Consider the following 12,554-nt stretch of genomic DNA (forward strand, 5'->3'; position numbering starts at 1 on the left):
TAGCTCCTGTGAGAGGGGGCTGAGGAGCCGGTCTGGCCGCGCCCCCGTCTCTCTGGCTTTCTGCCCGGTGATGCCATCTCTCACTGCCACACGGACCTCCACCACCGTGGAACCATCTGCCATGAGGCCCTGGCCAGAGCCCAGCTAATGCCGACACCAGGCCCTTGAGTTCCAGAACTGTGTGCTGCATAAACCTCTTTTCTTTATTAAGCTACTCAGCCTCAGGTATTCCATTACAGTAACAGAAAATGAACTGGTCCACTGGGCTTTTCCAGCTTCTGGATGCCACCCGCATCCCTGGGCTCGTGGTTCTTCCTTCCATCTCTGAAGCACATCAGTGTGGCCTCTGTTCCCATGGTCACACCTCTATTCCCATCTTAGAAGGACTTTTATGATAACATGGACTCACCCAGGGAGGGCAGGACCAGTTTCTGTATCTCAAGAACCTTAATCCCAGTCTCTTCTGCCAGGAGGACAGTGGTACAGGTTCCAGGGGTTGGGACGCGGCCCTCCTGCGGTGACGAGGGCATATTTCTATCTACCACAATCACCCAGGGAAAAATTGACCAAATCAGTTTGAACCTAGGTCTGACTGGCTCCAGAGTTAGTGTCCTCTGCCCCTAGGTTCCCCAAGGCCCTTGTGAATGGTGGCTGGTGTTTGCAGATAACATACAGGACAGACCAAAAGATTTTTAGTATAAGTATATCCTACATGGTGCATGGGATACACTTACCCTCCCCGTATTCCTTGTTCAGCTGGGATCTGAGTGCAGCCAAGCCCTCTGTGCTTTCAAGGGCTCCGCAGGGCGATGCCGCAGGTCGAAAGAAAGCAGAATCCTGGGGTGAAAAGGGGGGCTGTGGGAGAAAAAGCTGCCTCCAATCTTGGACCCGGGACCCAGGGCCTCGGTTTGTCCGTCTGTAAAATAGGCCACAATGGCACCACCCCACCCCAAACGGAGCCACTGGAGCCACAGACCAGGGGGTCTGCATGGTGTGGTGCCCTGTCCCCGCCGGCCTTCCCTCTCCCCAGCACCAGGCAGCGGCCACCGAGGCGGCTGTCCCCGGGCGGCCCAGATGGGGCTGAGCTCTGCCCAGGCCGAGCCAATTTCCCCGGCTCATTATCTCAGACCAAATCAGGGGCCCAGACAGCGCCACTCGCCACTTAATTGGGACTCACAGATGCCCCCTCCCGCCTCTTCCTTCCCCTCCCCTGTCCCCAGCCAGGCCGCGCCTTGGGGGGAGCCGGAGGCGGGGACCTGCCACCTGGGCCCCAGCGAGCCCCAGGGTAATCAATTAGAGCCCGGCCAGGCCAGCTCACAGCGGGCACGGCTGGGCAGCTGGGGCCGCCATCGATCCCGCCCGCCTGGCCCCCGGGGACGGGGTAGGGGCCAGGCCGCCAAGACAGCCTCGCAGATGGCCGTCCCCAGGGCCCCCTGCCCCACCCAGGCCCGGGGCTGCCCCGGGAAAGTCAGGCAGACCTGGGCACCTGGAGGCCCTGGGGGGGATAGCCCTGCGGCCTGCCCTGCGGTCTGTGTCCCCCCAACCCAGCATCCTGATCCCCCCGGCTGGACCCAGGGGGCCCTGCCAGGCGCTGAAGGCCGTGGGGGTGGGGCGCGCTTCCTTTGAAGTGTCCCCTCCTGGGGCTGCCCCGCCCCATCGCAAGGTTGGGGGGGAGGGGAGATGGGGGATGGGGGGACCGCGGGCAGCCCAGAGGTCCCATGGGGGCCCTGAAGGGTCAGGGGCAGGGGCAGGACCCCCTCAGCCTGTTTGCCACCCTCTCTGGCCTCGGAGGCCACCCGGCTCCCACCACCCCAGGAAGCAGGGAGCAAAACTTCGGGACCAGGACGTGGGGGGGGGGGCGGGGCAGGCCGGGCCTGTGCAGCTCGGGGGTGGCCGGGCGGGCGCGGGGGCAGCTTCTCAGTGTCTGGGTCGTCCTGTCCCCCCAGGCCGGGCACTCCGTGGGTGCCGCAGGTACTGCTGGGAGGGTCTGTTTCCGAGTCCCGGGTGTGCAGGAGGGCCTGACCTGTGTCTGCGCCTCCAGGAGCATTTGTCCCCCACCCGCCCCCAGAATAGGGTCCTCATCTGAGAAAGGACACCTTTGGGAGACTATGCCCACCACCAGGTGTCAGCCCCAGGCCCCAGCCACCCAGCTGCTGTAGGAGTGTGTCTGTCCCAGCTGAAATTCAAGTTTAGAAAATGGAGCAACACGGAAAGAAGAAAAGGAAAATCTCCTCCACTGACCTCACCTAGAAATGGGCGCCCGCCTGTCACCCCAGGGGCTGCGGAGGCTGAGGCAGGAGGATCAGAGTTCAGAGCCAGCCTCAGCAATGGAGGCACTGAGCAACTCAGGGAGCCCTGTCTCTAAATAAAATACCAAACAGGGCTGGGGACGGGCTCAGTGGTCGAGGGCCCCGAGTTCAATCCCTGGGAAATAAAAGGAAGAAAGATGGCCTCGCCCTCGCCCTCGCCCTCGCCCTCGCCCTCGCCCTCGCCCTCGCCCTCGCCCTCGCCCTCGCCCTCGCCCGGGCCTCGGTGAACCCTCAGAGCCATTTTACAGAGCAGCAGAGCAAGGCTGGGAGAAGCCAGGGCTCAGAGCCGGGCCACCAGGTGGGGAAAACCAGACCCCACCCAAGCCAGGCTCTGGGGAGACCACTGAAAGGAGCGAGGCTGCGAGGGCCGGCGCCCTGCGGACTCCACTATGTGTTCCTGTTCCCCAGCCCACAAACCCCCTGGCTCAAGTGACCTCCTGTCTCTGCCTCTGCGTGGCTGGGACTGCAGGTGGACGCCCCGCCCTGGTGGGGCTCAGTATCAATGCCCAGCTCATGACGTCTGTGGACTAGAAGGCCCCACACACGAGACTCGAGGAGGCTGCACGCCTGGCGCTGCTCCCCCCTCGCTGGGGGGCCTCAGGGAAGTCCCTCGCCCTCTCTGACTTCAGTTTCTCCAGGGACACCCCAGTAACACACCTGGAGGAGTCCAGCTGCGCTGACCCAGGGGCGCTCCCTCCCTCCGGCAGCACAGGTCACTCTCTGGGTCTATCAAGGGCTCAGGGGAGGCGGGACGCCTCAGGAGCCAAAGGGCCTCTCCTCTGCCTGCTGGGCTTTGACCCTGCAGTGCCTCAGTTTCCCCATCTGTGAAATGGGGTGGAGAGGTCCCAGCTCAGGACTTGGGGTGACGGTGGGATCCCCAATCCCCAGCCTTTCTGTTTCCCTCTTGCCCCTGTCTCCCCAAAATGAGGCCTGGGGACCAGGACAGGGTGGCAAAGAGGACAGATGAACAGAGGGACTCAGCCGTCTGGAAGGGCGCTGGCGCTGAGCACATGCCACCCAAGTGTCCCTTATCATCACCTTATCGTCATCCCTCGGCCATCCTCTTTAGGCTTGGCTGCCTCCGCCTCCGGGTCATTCCACTCTGCGGCCATCATGGTGCCCACTGCACAGATGAGGAAACGGAGGTTCAGAGTGAGCCCTTGCTTGGGCCGCCTGTGGCCTCCTGGGCAGCCCCGGGAACTGGCCCTACACTTGCTGTTCCCCTCATCGGCTGTCCAAGGCCGAGCAGGGAGGGAGGAAGCACAGAGAGAGAGGAATGGGGGACAAAGCCCCCCAGGGCCCCTGCCAGGGCCGGTGCCCGGCCATCAGCGATCGGTCCAGCCGCCAGCGCAGGCTGGCTAATTGCCGACACGCGGCCACTGCCCTGGCCCAGGACACGGCCCCTGACAGGCATGATTTATGAGGGCCCTCGGCAAAGCGGAACCCACTCAATTGCCTGTTACCTCACTTAGCAGACACCCTGTCACCGCCCGGGATCTGGGTGTGAGAAATACAAACCAGGCGGCCGCGGCCAGGGCCAGAGCGCCCTCCACCTGCTCCGCAGCAGGCACCGCGGGGGCCAGGCGACCCCAGCCGGCTGGAGTCAGGGGAGGACAGATGTCATCGGGCACGCAGAGCAGGGGGGACCCCAATATCCACACGGTTCCAACCTAGGCCAGCGCCCTCTGCAGAGAGGAGCAGCTGAGCCCACAGAGGTGCCCGGTCCTCCGAGGCGGTGGACAGGCCAGGGCTGGATGCAGGGGTCCGGGCCCCTCCCTTCTGGCTCCTGTCGCCCTCCACCTCTGGATGCTCGGCAACCACAAAGTGCTCCCTGCAAACCAGTCTGCAACTTCCTGGCCCCCGGAGTCTCCCGGCCCCCAGTGCCCCGCCTGGCATTTGCACCCCTCTCCAACAGGCTCTCGGATCGTGCCTTCGTGCCCGGTCGCCTGTCACATCATCCTTGAGCGCGTGCGTGCGTGCGTGGTCACATGCGTAAGCGTCCTCGTGTGTGCGTATCCACGCGCGGGTTCCTGCGCGCGCCTGGCGCCGAGTGGCCGCCGGGTTCTTCTGCGCAAGTCCCTGCCAAGGTCTCCGCCGGGCAGTCAAGTCGCAGCCCAGGTGCTGCGAGCTGTGGGTGACGCGCCCCGACCCGGGGGTGGGATCCACCGCCTGCCCCGTTGGCCCCCGGAGGTCATCAGCTGGGGGCTGCGGGGACAGGAGGGGGCTGCGGGGACAGGAGGTGGCAGTGTCTGTGAGCGCCAGGCTCCACAGCGGGCTGGGAGCAGTTCCGCTTTCACCTCATTGACCCAGATTCTGGCTGGCACCGTGACCGGGACCCCCAGGCCCCTTGCCCTCAGCTCACATCCCAGTGATACAGGGGACATGGAGAGCTGTGGGGACCCAGAGGAGGCCACCAACATGGCCCTGATGCAGGCAGACTTCCCGGAGGAGAGGATGCCCCAGCCGAGACTGGAGAGCTAGAGGGGCCAGAGGAGGAGAGCCGGAGAAGAGTCGGAGAGAGGGACAGCCGGGACAGGGACAGCCAGGACAGGGACAGCCGGGACAGGGGACGTCTCCTCTCCTGGGGGTCTCCCCGCCCCTTCCACCCCGTCCTCCCTCCGGTTCCTGTTTAAACTTCATTCCTTCCAGAAAGGCACCCCTGATTCCACACCCCCAAACACGCACCCAGTGAGCCCCAGTAAGTCCCACGTGTCCCCACCACAAAGCTCAGAAGCCATCTCCTCCCCTGGACCCGGCCCTTCCATCCTCAGCAGGTGCTCAATGACATCTTTGGGGCCAGGCGGGTGGCACACACCTGTAATCTCAGCAGCTTGGGAGGCTGAGGCAGGAGGATCACAAGCTCGAGGCCAGCCTTAGCAACTTAGCAAGGCCTTAAGCAACTTGGGGAGACCCTGGCTCAGCAGCTAGGACAGTGTGGGCCTGGCCGCACAGCACCTAGCACCAGGCGGGCACTCGGCTCCCCACTGCTCGGTCAGACCCCGCAGCTCTGTAGGTTACGCCCCTCCCAGGCCACTTCCCTATCACCCTCCAGGTTCCTGGGAAGATGGATCCAGAACTCTGTCTCCCCAGCCTGGCTTTAGGACCCTGTGTGACAGGATGTCATTCCACTTCTCTGTCCCTCACCACATGGCCTCTGGTCCCCAGCTGGTGGGCCACTATCCCCAGGCCTGGAGGGACCTGTCAGAGCCCTGCAGCCTGGGCGGTTCACCCCTTCCATGGAGCCCCAGCCCAGGTCCCCCAGTTACAGTGGAGTTTAGAACGGACATTTTTAGAAGTTCAGCTGAGGCCATTCAACAAGGTCCGGCATTCACTCAACAAACGTGCTCAGCTGGCAGGAGCAGAGGAGGCACCCACAGGACTCTGTCTCCAGGGGCTGCAGACCAGAACACGGGCTCTGGGGTGGGGACCATCGGGGACACTCCCAGCAGAGATGGGGGGCAGCAGGAGGCGTGAGGTGCATGGAGGGAGCTTGCAGGAAGGACCCATGGCAAGGTGTGAGGAGGCGGGGGCTGTGGGGCACCGCCCGCGGGAGGGCATGGGGGGACTCCCTGAGGCGGTGGCAGAGCTGTCTGGCAAATTCAGACTCAAGTGCCAAGGGGAGACCAGCCCCAAAGCCCTGCCCTGGCCAGCAGCGAGGAAGTTCCAGAATGTTCCAAGGTCCTGGATGTGCCTCCTCCCGGCCTCCGCTCAGAGAACACGCAGACCCCTCCCGGCTCAGGGCGTCCAGTGCCCCTTTGAGAGCAGCCAGGTGGGACCAGCTTCGTGAAGACCAGGTGCCCGGCTGGAGCCTCGTCTGCTCTGGGGGGGCATCTTCCTGTCCCCCTTCCTGCCCCCCCCCAGCCAGGAGCACTAGGTCCCTGCCTCCGGTGGCAGCTGGGGGTGGGGCACTGTGACCACAGGACTTATTTTAGCCTCTGGCTCGTCCCCGGAGGCAGGGGAGGGGGCTGGGCTCTGAGAGGGACTTGTAGGGGTATTTTCAGCCCCGACGGAGGCTCCGCCTGGCCCTGGCCCGAGAAGCCCAGGCGAACCTGACACCACCCAGCCGCGGGGAGCCACCGCCAGCCGCGAGCTGTGCCCTCTGAGGAGCAGCCGCGGAGACCTGGGGACACAGCTGTCCCAGGACTGTGTGGTTCGATGACGGCGGTGAGACTGGACCCAGGCTCCCACTTCACAGATGCCAAAACCGAGGCTCGGGAAGGTCAAGGCCAGGGTCAGGTCTGATCCCACCCCAGGTCCCGTGACAATGGACCGATATTCGCTCCAGGGCTGTCCCCTGCCCAGCCAGTGACTCACAGATCATGTCCACCCGTGGTTTCAGTGACGGTGACACGGTTTTCTCTCCAGCTCGGCTCCATCCTGGGGGCCACCAGGAAGCAGGTGGGCAGGCACAGCCAGCCCACAGGTGGGGTCAGGTGGACAGCTGCCCTGTGAGGAGGTGGGCCAACGGGGGCCAGGAAGTCACCAGCCTGGGTCAAGGCCCAGAGAGGGGCTGGCAGGGATCCGAGGGCCTCCAGTGGGGTGGGGTGGGGCCAGCCCAGAGCAAGGGCGCATCCTGGGATCCCAGCTACTTGGGAGGCTGAGGCAGGAGGATCACCAGTTCGAGGCCACCCTGGGCAACTAAGTGAGACCATGCTTCAAAATAAATAAATAAAAAGAGGGAAAGAGCATGGCCTGGTGCAGGAGCACTGTGGGCTCAATCCCCTGCAGGGCACGAGTAAAATAAGAAAAAGGAATCACCTGGCCCTGAGTGAGTGGCAGGTAGGTAAGGGGCGGGGATTGGCCAGTTGCTGGGGGCGCGGGCCTGTCTGTCGCCTGGCTGCCCCTTTTCAGCGCCAGGAGTGGGGGAAGCTGGGCTCTGCTGTTCAACAGTCTCCTAGGAACCAGCTGGGTGACCTCGGGCTGATGACTGAACCTCTCTGAACCTCTTACTCTGCCACAAAACGGAGACAGGCAGAGCAGGGTCGGCGGGAGAGTCCGGCGAGACGCGAGGAGGGAGCTGCCTTTTCTCAGATGCTCGGGGGAGGGGAGGGGACAGGCCAGGTGTCCAGGGCATCCCGGGGCAGAGGCTGAGCAGCTGGACCAAGCGGAGCATGCGCAGAGAACACAAGCCCCGGGCGGCGGGGCACGGGGGCGGGGAGGCCGGGTGCTCCTGGGTGTGCAGGGCGGCTCCGAGGTGCGTGCTTTGCACACGTGCGTGAGCCGGTGTGTTTCTGCCCATCCCGTGAGCGCTGGGGGTTCGCCGGGTTCCGCCCGGGTCCCCTCCCTCTCCGGGGCTCCATGGGTCACTGAAACCCAAACGAGCCCCGCGCTGATGGGAAAGCCAGATGCCGCGTCCCGCTGGGGTCGCCAGGGCCACCGCTGGGCGCCCCGCCCCCGCAGGCTGACCGCGGGGGGCCGGGCGGGCGGGGACGGGCCAGCGGGAAACCCAATCCCCGACACCTGGAGATCATTTGCAGGAGGAACAAGATCCGTGACCAAATCCAAATGGGAAGGACCGGGGAGGAGGGGACCAGGCGGGAGCGGGGGCTGGGCCGGCCCTGGGCAGCCGCGGACCGCCACGTGCGGAGGCCGGCTGGGCTAGCACGCATGCGCACGCCGGTCTCCAAGCCCTGGCCTGGGGCCAGCCTCCTCCCGGCCTCCTCCCGGCCTCAGTGTTCTCCTGCCCGTGGTCAGGACCCGAGGAGAGGAGCCAACACTGGGCCCTGAGCTCAGCAGCTGTCCACAAACAGGTTGAGGAGCAGATGAGGAATCCCCACTCAGAGAGGCTGGGTGACTTGCCAAAGGGCACACAGCAAATCAGCATAGAGAGAGGGCTAGCAAGCTCCCAGAGGGCTCCGAGAAAATGTGTACGTCCCCAGGGCAGTGACAAGGGCCACCTGTCAGGGTTTGCCCAACTGGGTACACTGTGCCTTCATGTCTCCTAAGGCAACTTCCCCTTCTTTCAATTTTTGTGAAGATCTCAGAACCCCCACACACATATGGCTTCCTCCCTTTTTCGTTTTTCTTTATTAATAGTTCTATGAGACTTCAGACACTGTACCATTCACCCGTTTAAGTGTACAACTTGCCAGGCAAGGAATGGTGTCCTCCTGTCATCCCAGCAACTCAGGAGGCTGAGGCAGGAGGATTGCAAGTTTGAGGCCAGACTCAGCAACTTAGTGAGACCCTGGGCTCGGTCCCCAGTGCTAGAAAAATAAAAAATCGTAGAACTCAGTGGGTTTGGGGGGAGTTACATAATCGATTTTTTTTTTTAATAAAAGCTGCTGTTCTAAACACTTTAAGTCTTTCGAAAACTTTTGTCACTCCGGAAAGAAATTCTGTGCCTCTCCCTCCCTCCACCTCCTCCCAGCCAGCTCCCGCCACCCCCTGGTCCACCTCTGCCCCTGTGAATCTGCCTGGACCTGGGATCCTGCGACCTGTGTCCTGGGCCCGCCTTCCCTCTCCCAGCGTGGTGACCTCAGGGGACAGCCCAGCAGCAGCTGATCAGAGCTGCGCGCCCCTCTGAGGCTGGACCAGAGTCCTGGCGCCCAGAGACCCCGCGGCTCAGGCTCCTGGCACAGACACACAGACACACGGACGCACAGACACATGGACGCTGGGCTGCCTCCAACTGGGCTGCGGGAAGGGGGGCCCTGGGCGCAGCCTCCAGTGCGGAGCCCCTGCTCGCTGCCCCCCCCCCCCAGTGCAGTGCCCGGGGCTGGGCCGGTCATCTGATAGGCCTCTGTAGAGCTATTTTAAGGGACAACCGAACCCCAGCTGCGCCAGGAGTCTGTGCCCTCTGGCCCGGGGCCTGTGGGCAGCGGTAGCCCCTGGTGTGGGCCTGGCCCTTTACGGCCCCTCACTGGGACCGTGGCAGTGGACACCTGGCCACCTCGGCTGCCTCCGCTCCTCCTGGCTCCTAGCGGCCAGAGCCCCTCCCAGGCTCCTTCAGATCTTGCCCGGCTCCCAGGGGCTCTCTGGACGAAACCCCCTGGCAGGACAAACTCGTGCAGCCCTCTCTGTCCCCTCAGAGGTCCCCGGCTGCCTCTGCCCGCCTACCACAGCCCTTGCCATGGGTGTCCATCTGTGTCCTGACTCCCTGTCCCCTGCTTGGCAGTGAGTACCTTGAGGTTGGAGACTGCTTCTGACTCATGTCTCCCCCGTGGTCCTGAATAGATGAGGTCCTCCATAAATAAACACACTCCACAGATGAAGAAACGGAGGCTCAGAGAGGGACTCACAGTTGAAAAGTGAGGGTCACCAGAAACAGAACCCTCTGTGGCAGTAAGCAGCAGTCATCAAACAGGCATCCGACCAGTTCCCTTCCTGCTCCTCACCTGCTCCTCACAGGGAGACTCTAAACACCCCTGAGTCCCAGCCAAGCCCAACTTCTAACTTGCTGTGTGACCTTGAGCAAAGCTATTGTCCTCTCTGGGCCTGGGTTTTCAATCAGTGACCTGGAGAAGCACGTCCCCCAGCACTACCTTCCGCCAGCTGGAATCCAAGGCCTCCCTGGCCTCCCCCCCCCCCCAGATTCCTGGGCTCAGCTGCGCCCCCCCACAGGTAATTAGAGGAGCGCAGTGGGGGCCGGGGGCGGCCCAGCAGGCAGCTCCCGCCTCTGAAAGGGGCCCCTGCACACCGCCCGCTCCTGCTGCCCGAACAAAAGGCCTTGTGGACGTTCAAAGCAAGGCGCCCGGGTGGGAGGCCATCGTGGGCGGCCACCGAGATGGCCACGGGGCTCGTGGAGGGGACGGCCAGCGACTGGAAGCTGTCCCCATCCATCAGTCAGCGGTGACAGCTCCTGGGGCCCGAGGCTCCCTGTGGCCAGCCAGCTGACTGTCCCCGCTGCGGCCGCCCCTCCCCAGCCTGGTGGCTCCAGCCGATGACCTGAATAAGGACCCGCCGTGCACGTCCTCCCAGTGACAGACACACGGGAGCCGGGCCTTCAGCCAGTTGCTGGGTGACCTCTCTGGGCCTCATGTCCCTTCTGTGGAATGCAAGTGTCACCTGAACGGTGAGGCTCCTGAGCTCACAAGGGCCCCCCGAGGCTGGGAGAGTCGGGGCACACCTCGGCCCAGTCCGGCCTCAGCTTCCCCTTGCTGTGTGACCCTGCGCAAGTTACCTAACGCCTCTGAGCGGCCTCCTCCTCCCACCTGTAAAATGAAGAGCATCCGCCACTTAGAGCACCGCGGGGACGGGATGAGGCCTGTCTGCTCCGTGCAACCCCAGTCCGGGCTGCAAGCATCGGTGCTGAGCACCTACTGTATGCCCCGGAGTGTGGCACTAAGGAAGGAGACACACAAGATCCAGGACCCACCTGGACGGAGCCCACAGACATGAGGCCATCACCCAAATTATAGCAGTGAATGCTGGGAAGGAATAAGGACAGGGGACTCAGGAAGGGCCCCCAAGAGGCAGAGCTGGAGATGAGACTGGAACGGCATTCGGGCGGAGGGAACAGCCAGTGTGGATGCTCAGAAGCAGGACCAAGCTGAGGGTGTTTGAGATACAAATGGAGGCCTCTCTGGGTGGAACAGAGGGACAGGGAGAGGGAGGCCAGACACTGCAGTGGTCAAGCTCAATGACCCTGGGTGTGCATTCCGCTTCCCCCTTCCTTGCTGAGTAACTTTAGGGAAACTGCTCAGCCTCTCTGATCTCCAGACCTGTGTCTGCCACCTGAGAACAAGGCTGGGGCCTGGGCTTAGAGGGTGGGGACGTGAGCGAGGGTCGGCCACACGGGGCGTGGAGTAGCACCCGGGAAGTACTCTTAATCACGGTCCCCATCATCACCGTGGCCACGTGCTGACGGGGACAAGCGCGTCCCTACCGCTTGGGTGGCGAGAGGGGAAAAAAAAATTGGAAGCAACCTCCGTGTCCATCGGGGGCGGCTGAGCCGATGCAGAGTGACACCTTCATACTGCGGGATCGGCCGGGGCAGCCGCAGTGTGTCAACTGAAGCGTCACCATCAACAGGGATCAGTCTCAAAACGGGAGGCCGAGCCAAGAAAGCAGCCTGCGGGAGGCTCCAGACCAGGCGAGACGGAGGCCAAGTGGGGGCCGCGGGTCTGCTGGGGAGCGGCCACCCCGGGCTCCGTCCTCGTGACACACACGCACACCCAGGGACGCGTAGCCACCGAGCCACGTCCCCAGCCCTTTTCATATTTTTGAGACAGGGTCTCACTGCATTGCCGAGGCTGGCCTCGAATCTGCGATCCTCCTGCCTCAGCCTCCCCAGAGGCTGGGATCACAGGTGAGCGCCACGGCCCTGGGGTGACCTCTTTCTTTTCCATCATCTTTACATCCTCGCTGTCTTTGGTGGCTCCAGACCCTGCAGGTCCCTTCACAACGAAGGTGGGTTGGGGTGCAGGCCTCAGGTCCCCCCAAGAGTTGAGGCCCACATCAAGCCAGGCGCGGCCTCCAGGTGCTCGGGGCCGGGACCTCTGTGGGCTTCCCGCGGTTCACAGCGGCCAAAGCTTCCTCTTAAACACACCGCTGGGTTCTCAGCGCCTCCGCTTAAAGAGAAGGAGCAAGTAAATGACACGGTGGCGCCCAGTGACGCGGCCCCGGAGCGCGACTCCTGCTGTGTCCGTGTGTGTGGCTCTGGCTCCTCCAGGGCTAGGCCGGGCACGGAGTCTCTGCCCACGGAAGGACGGGTCTGCCCAGGGCCTGGCACCGTGCCTGGTGTGCAGTAGGTGCTCAATAAGGAGTCGTTGATGAAGGTGGCGGCCAGACAGGAAGAGCGGCCCCAAATCCTCCCTGGACAGGTGGACGGTGGGTGGATGGACAGACGGAGGGATGAAGGGATGGGTGGGTGGACGATGAACCGTGGATGAATGGGCACTGGTGAGAATGTGGGTGGATGGGCAGAGGGACAGGTGATGGACAGGTGGACGGAGGGGTGGGGGCGAGGGAGAAGAGACAGAGGACATTGTCACAGAATATCACCTGGCACCTAGCCCATGGGGTAGTGCCTGTCCTCCCCAGTCTTCCCCACCACCCTCCACCATCTGTCTCCCAGCCCTGGCCCAGCCGTGTCCCCACCCCTCAACAGCATGACAAGGACCGCAGGAGAGAAGCCAGGGGATAAGGAAAAAGGTGCGGAGCCGAGCTCAGAGGTGCCCGTCTGTCACCAGGGGCTGGGAGGCCGAGGCAGGAGGATCCTGAGTTCAGAGCCAGCCTCAGCCACGGTGAGGCCCTGAGCAGCTCAGGGAGGCCCTGTCTCTAAATAAGACACAGAACAGGGCT

The sequence above is a fragment of the Callospermophilus lateralis genome, chromosome 1, assembly GCF_048772815.1.
Source record: "Callospermophilus lateralis isolate mCalLat2 chromosome 1, mCalLat2.hap1, whole genome shotgun sequence".
Classification (NCBI taxonomy): domain Eukaryota; kingdom Metazoa; phylum Chordata; class Mammalia; order Rodentia; family Sciuridae; genus Callospermophilus; species Callospermophilus lateralis.